The sequence below is a fragment of the Ursus maritimus genome, unplaced genomic scaffold (assembly GCF_017311325.1).
Source record: "Ursus maritimus isolate PB19 unplaced genomic scaffold, ASM1731132v1 scaffold_30, whole genome shotgun sequence".
NCBI lineage: Eukaryota > Metazoa > Chordata > Mammalia > Carnivora > Ursidae > Ursus > Ursus maritimus.
In genome coordinates this window covers 14,636,572-14,642,904 of record NW_024425564.1, presented here as the reverse complement: position 1 = coordinate 14,642,904, position 6,333 = coordinate 14,636,572, and the positions used below count along the sequence as shown (strand labels likewise).

Here is a 6,333-nt window from a genome sequence, read left to right as displayed (position 1 = left end):
GCCCACTCTGCTCCCTGACGTCCATGTCAACGGGGATGTAAATGCCATGAGTCATTGCTTGTTGTGTTCTCTCTACCCACTTCTAAAATATACCCTTCCCGTATTAAAAAATAAAATAAAATAAAATAAAATAAAATAAAATAAAATAAACCCTTCCAGCACCGGTTCTTGGGTTAAGAGATGGTTTAGAAATTCAATGCAACTTAAGTTGTGGCAGAGCAAGGACAACTTGTTTTCTGAGATGTTAGGATCCTCTCCTGGTTGGGTGGGGAGGGGACGGGGAAGGGCTTCATTTGTTTGCAAAGCTCCAGAGCAAGCCATCCATACAGAGTGTGACAGGTGCGTCATTCCGGGAGCTGGGCAACCTGCGGCCTGGCCCTCTGGTGGGAGGGCTGAGACACTGTTGAAATGTGCTAGGAACTGTGAGAAACGTGGAGAGAATTCTGACATGGTGCTCTTCTGCAAGGAGTTAACCGCATAAGAAAGAAAAGCAAGTCTACGTGCAACACAAGGCAGCACGATACAATAACACAATTGTATTGTGATAATAACACAATTGTATTGTGATAATAACACAATTGTATTGTGATAATAACACAATTGTATTGTGATAATAACACAATTGTATTGTGATAATACAATAACAACTAACAATTTAGAAAAACTTTTGATCCTTTTGTGTATTTGATTTTTATAACAGCTCTAGGCCACAGGCAAAGCCAGAACCATTATCTTCATTTTATAAATGAAGAATTTAAGACAAAAAGGTTTAGAACCGTCTCTAAGATCCCTCAGACAGTCGGTGGCAGAGCTGGGACTCAAACGCAGGTGTTTGATTATAGAGAGAGACAAACAAGAGAGGAGGATGGAGCTTGTTAGAAAGAAAACCACAGACCCCAATGTCATCACTTAGCCTGCGTCCCCAAATTGGGGCTTAATATCTGATTTAGCTGCAGTTTCAACCTTCGCCAGAAATATTGTCTTACCAGGCCAGTCAGAAAGATTTCCATCACCAGGGAGTCTGGTACAGGGGGCTTTCCACTCCCAAAGGAGGATGAGGTCACCTGCATGATAAGACGCCTGGCTTTTCCCTCAAAGGGAAAGAGNCCTTGCCCAGAAGAATCCTTTTCTTTTGCTAGTACTTTCTGCCCCACCCTCTTTCTAGAAAAACCTTCCATTTGTAGAACTTCTCAGAGCAGCCCTCTACATGCTAAATGGGGTGCTACCCATTCACGAATCGTTTCATAAAGCCAATTATATCTTCAAATTTACTTGGTTGAATTTTTGTTATTTAACAAAGTTAAACTCAAAAACTCAAGGAAAAGGCTGATGAGCTGAACAGATAGGGTATCCTAAGCCACATGATCAGTGTAGACGTATCCTAAGCCACATGATCAGTGTGGACATATCCTAAGCCACATGATCAGTGTGGAGGTATCGTAAGCCACATGATCAGTGTGGACAAAGGTGAGGAGAGACAAAACCCATCAAATGGTCACAGAAGGGACGGACTGAGAAGAGACAGGGAATAGAGCAGTGAGGACTGGAGCCATCTTTAATCTGTGCTTCATTCCAGGCCATTGTTTAGGATCAGAGGAGTAACGTAATTTTGAGGGCTGCCACACTGTTTAGTTCTGTCTTCCCAGAACCTAACCTGATTCCTGGCACTTTCATCGAAACTGTACTATAAACATTCATGGTGAAAACAACTGAAGGCCTGGGTCAGAGCATGATCCGAAAGCCAGCCAGGGGCTGGCCGGGTGTGGGGGGAGAGGCGGGGAGGCCTGAACCAGAGGTGGGCATGAGAAAGGGGGACTCCTGACAGGGAGCTGGACTGGGCTCTGTTAGCTCCAGAAGACGCCTGCAGTCAATTGGAGAAAATGAAACCAAACTATTTTTTGCATACCTCCAGTGAGAACTCTCTCTTTTTTTAGCTGAGTGATAAAAGAGAGGAAGGGAGGGAGGGAGAGGATACAGTTGAGTGTCATTGAATATATCCACCCTGTTGTGTAACCATCACCACCATTCACCCATAGAACTTTTTCATTTTCCCAAACTGAAACTCATTAAACATTGTCCGCATTAAACACTAACTCACCCTCCCCCGCTCCCCCAGCCTCTGGCGGCCCCCGTTCCGCTTTCATTTCTCCATTCTACTGTTAATATGAATTTGACTTCTCTAGGTACCTCGTGTAAGTGGAATCATACCGTCTGTCCTCTTGTGACCGGTGTTGTTCACTCAGCATCACGTCCTCAAGGTCCAATCCGTGTCATAGCATCTGTCAGAACTTCCTTCCTTTTTCAGCCTGAGTAATATTCCGTGGTCCATACACACCACATCTTGTCCAGTCATCCTTCCGAGGACACATGGACTGCTTCCACTTTTTGGTTGGTGTGAATAATGCTGCTGTGAACATGGGTGTACAAATATCTTTTCAAGAGTCTGTTTTCAATTCCTTTGGGTATATACACAGAAGTGAAATTCCTGGATCATATGATAATTCTACATTGAATTTTTTGAGGTACCGTCATACTGTTTCTCAGTGTCGTACCAACAGCACGCAAGGATTCCACTTTCTCCACATCCTCACTCAGGAACCTTTTTTGAAAAGGCATTGGTGCTTCATCCTTTGCTCATTTTCTCAGTGATCGGGGGTCCTTCCAGCCTGGCTCAGGCTGCCTAGCAGCAGACCCTCTGTGCACACCACCTTGCAGTCTCCAGTTTCCAGCAAGGCAGTTCCGCTCTTCTGTCTCCCCAGACCTACCCCAGAGCCTGAAATCCTCTCCCTTTGGTCGAATCACGGAAGCAACACAACCCATGCCTTTTTCAGTGACATCCTGGGACCTGCCTTATGCCTCTTCTGGCTTGTCTTCCTCTGGCCCCACTGTCTGTCTGAGTTCTTTGAAGTACCTCTGTGCCCCAAGGGGGATTTCTTGTTTTGTGTCACAGGCTGGTAGCCACTGTTCAAGAACATCCTACTGTTTGTATTTTTTGGTTTTTTGTTTTTAAAGTAGGCTCCATGTTCAGCATGGAGCCCAATGCAGGGCTTGAACCCCCGACCCTGAGATCAAGACCTGAACTGAGATCAAGAGTTGATGCTTAACCGACTGAGCCACGAGGCGCCCCTCCTACTGCTTGTTTTATCCAAAACAGCTGGCCTCCCCATGAAGCAGATCCATGTGAGTAAAGTGAAAATAAAGCTTCTTACCCCTACTTCCATGGAAATGCCTTATGGGTTTATTTCATAATGGTTGGTTGTGCTTTTTCTGAAAATTCAATAGTACTCAGTTAGCTCCCTCCTTGTAGAAATTATTTGACTATTTTATCATAGTACAAACTTTCTGGATCAAGTTTCATTTGCATTTTGAGATGAAAGAAAACAGAACAAAACCTCTTAGCACGTCAACATTACTTAAATGTCAGAGGCAAAACTGCAGACAGGTTCAAAGTGTTCAAATGATGTATGCACCCCTATGCTTTATTGCGGCAGGAAATACAATAGCCAACTGTGGAAACAGCCCAGGTGTCCCTCCACACATGAGTGTGTATAATGGCATATTATTCAACCATAAATAGGATGAATTCTTGCCATTTGCAACAACATGGATGGAGCTAGAGAGTATAATGCTGAGTGAAATAAGCCAGTCAGAGAAAGACAAATACCATATGATTTCACCCATATGTGGAATTGAAGAAACAAAACAAATGAACAAAGGAGAAAAAAAAGAGGGACAAACCGAAAAGACTTTTAACTCTAGAGAACACACTGATGGTCACCAGAGGAGAGGAGGATGGGGGAGGGGTGAAACAGGTGATGGGGATTAAGCAGCGTCATGAGCACTGGGTGATTATGGAAGTGTTGAATCACTATGTTATACACCTGAAACTAATGTATCACTATTTCAACTCTACTGGAACTAAAATTTAAAAAATAACTCCAGGGGAGCCTGCGTGGCTTAGTTGGTTAAATATCAGACTCTTCGTTTTGGCTCAGGTCATGATCCCAGGGTTCTGGGATCGAGCCCTATGTCGGAGCCAACTTCTCCCTCTCCCTCTGTCGCTCACACTGCTTGTGTGCTCTCTCTCTCTCCCTCTCTCTCTGTCAAATAAATAAATAGAATCTTTTTAAAAAAATAACTGCAGATAGGCTCAAAGATGTAAGCTAAATTCTTTGCCAAGGAGATGAGAAACTCTTTACTGTCAGCTCTATAGCAATTCATGAATAGATTCAGAGTAGCTAACAAAACATAAAAATACAACAAATTAGTAATTAGTAACTAATTGGTTATTTGAAATAAACTTGACCACCATCTTAAACCAGCTGTCGGGGATGGGAAACTCAAATATTCTTGAACCTTAACTCCATTTTGACCTGTTGCATACAACTAAACACCTCCCTGCAGGGCCCAGGTGACCGTTCAGAGCTAATGTCAGGGTATTTGGGGACCTGGTACAGTTTCCAGGCCTTGGGATGTCAGGCAGCAGAGCCTGGGACTAGGGGCCACTTACCTCAAAGTTCAACTGTTGACATTATTTTCTAATGTCATTATATGACGGGTCAGAGAGATAGATACACTGAAAAGATGGACAGACAATACTTTAATAATAAAATTTAGGCTCATGTCCCATAAAAGAAACCATATAACAATGTTTTACCTATAAATCCTATAGTTAACTTGGGGATAGCACAACTATACTGATTTGCATTTTTAAAAACATCCATTTGTTAAATACAAAATTTTAAAACATACCATAATGCTTGCGTTTCTTAATTTTTATTTTTTATTAAACCAGGAGACTCAAAAAGTGATATTGGCCTGGTCGTGTCTGAACCTCCAAGAAGCCCTACCTCATGGACAGAGGACTTCAGGATGCCACCGTCCCGGGTAATTCCATGGGGAAGCAGTGCAGCCCTGAGTGACTGGGTCACCATCTGGACCACAGGGCTCTTTTCTCTTTTCTTCCAGGTGAAAAATGATCTTACCCGTGGAAAGCTCAGCAGGTGAACAAAGCCAGGAGCAATGGACAACAAAGAAAACTGCAGTGTGGGGTCTGTTCTTGGCATTTAGGGAATTACCAATGCTTTTGACAATATCAAGCCTGACTTTTCTGGAATGTTGTGCAAGACAGAGATGTCCCTATCTAAGTTTGTGCACAGGTCCTCTGTGGAGGTCAGTCAGGGAGGGACGGGAGTGGTTGTTGTGACCACTGCAGACGTTGAGGTGGCAAAATGCACAAACCCCAAATGTTGCGTATAGATCACCCGTTCCTTTTCTTCATCTAGCGCCACAGAACAAAGAGCGTTCTGTGGAAGGTTGTCCTCTCCATAAGCCAATTCCTTCTGGCTGCTCTGCTGTATTCTTCTCTTTCCCGTTACAATACATGTGCAGCTGACCTCACCCCCCCACACTGCAGGGCGAACACCCTAATAAAGGATCTCATTTGAACTTCTGAGCTCAGAAATTAATGGTATGTGCACTTAAGCTTTATGCTGTGATTTTCAAACAACTTTAGAATGTTCTGAGAGTACACTGCAAATTAGAGCAGGAGTGGAATGAATGTTAATTTGGGTTTAGAAAGAAAATGCCTATCCTCGATTTAGAGGAGCAAATGGCTATTTGCAGTTTTCTCCATAAAGCATACATCTCCAATCCCCTGGATGTCTGTCTGTCTGTCAGCATTCACACTTTGACCCTTAAAAAGTCTTCCAGTGCTCTTTCATCTCAGTAGTGACAACTTTCTGTCTTCCGCTTTTAGGATAAAGATCCCAGATAAAGATGCCTCTGTTGTTCGATCCTTTTAAACATCTTGAAAGTGCACTTGAAACATCTCTCCTTCTGAGAAATGATGTGGAAATAAAAGGGCTGATCTCCTTGCTTTTGAGAACACTTACCAAAGAGAACTGTAAGAGCGAACAGAACTTCCTGACCTGTGGGTTCACTTGACCAGACTCTGATTCTTCTCTCAGGAATAGTTATTATAATCTGCCCCAGGGGTATGCCTTATTTATCATCCTGCTCAGCAATGTGGTCATGCTGCATTACATTCTCAGGAGGGAAGCCCTTGGCCAAGATTGCTGCTTGGCATTGGTTATCTGTTCTGGTTCTCTTTATAGCACGCGATCTTCAAACGCAGTCTTACACAGAATAAGAAATAAGGGAACTTTAGACTGTTTGGACACCCACATAAGCACAATTGACTGTAAGTTATAAGAAGAAACCACAAAGGTGAATTTACCCAGGGAGGGAAGCAGTTTGATTTCTTCAGATTACCTTTTGTAACTGAACAGGAAATCATGTGAATTTTTTGGAAATATCAAAAAATTTTAATGT

General features: G+C 43.0%; 1 long non-coding RNA gene across 1 annotated transcript; it reads left to right on the top strand.

Annotated features, from left to right (window-relative positions):
- The first annotated feature begins 2,793 nt into the window (after positions 1 to 2,793).
- LOC121106068 lies at positions 2,794 to 5,787 on the top strand. The gene is made up of 3 exons (XR_005838779.1): positions 2,794 to 3,180; positions 4,796 to 4,887; positions 4,969 to 5,787. It is a non-coding gene; the product is annotated as an uncharacterized LOC121106068 (long non-coding RNA).
- Positions 5,788 to 6,333: the final 546 nt, after the last annotated feature.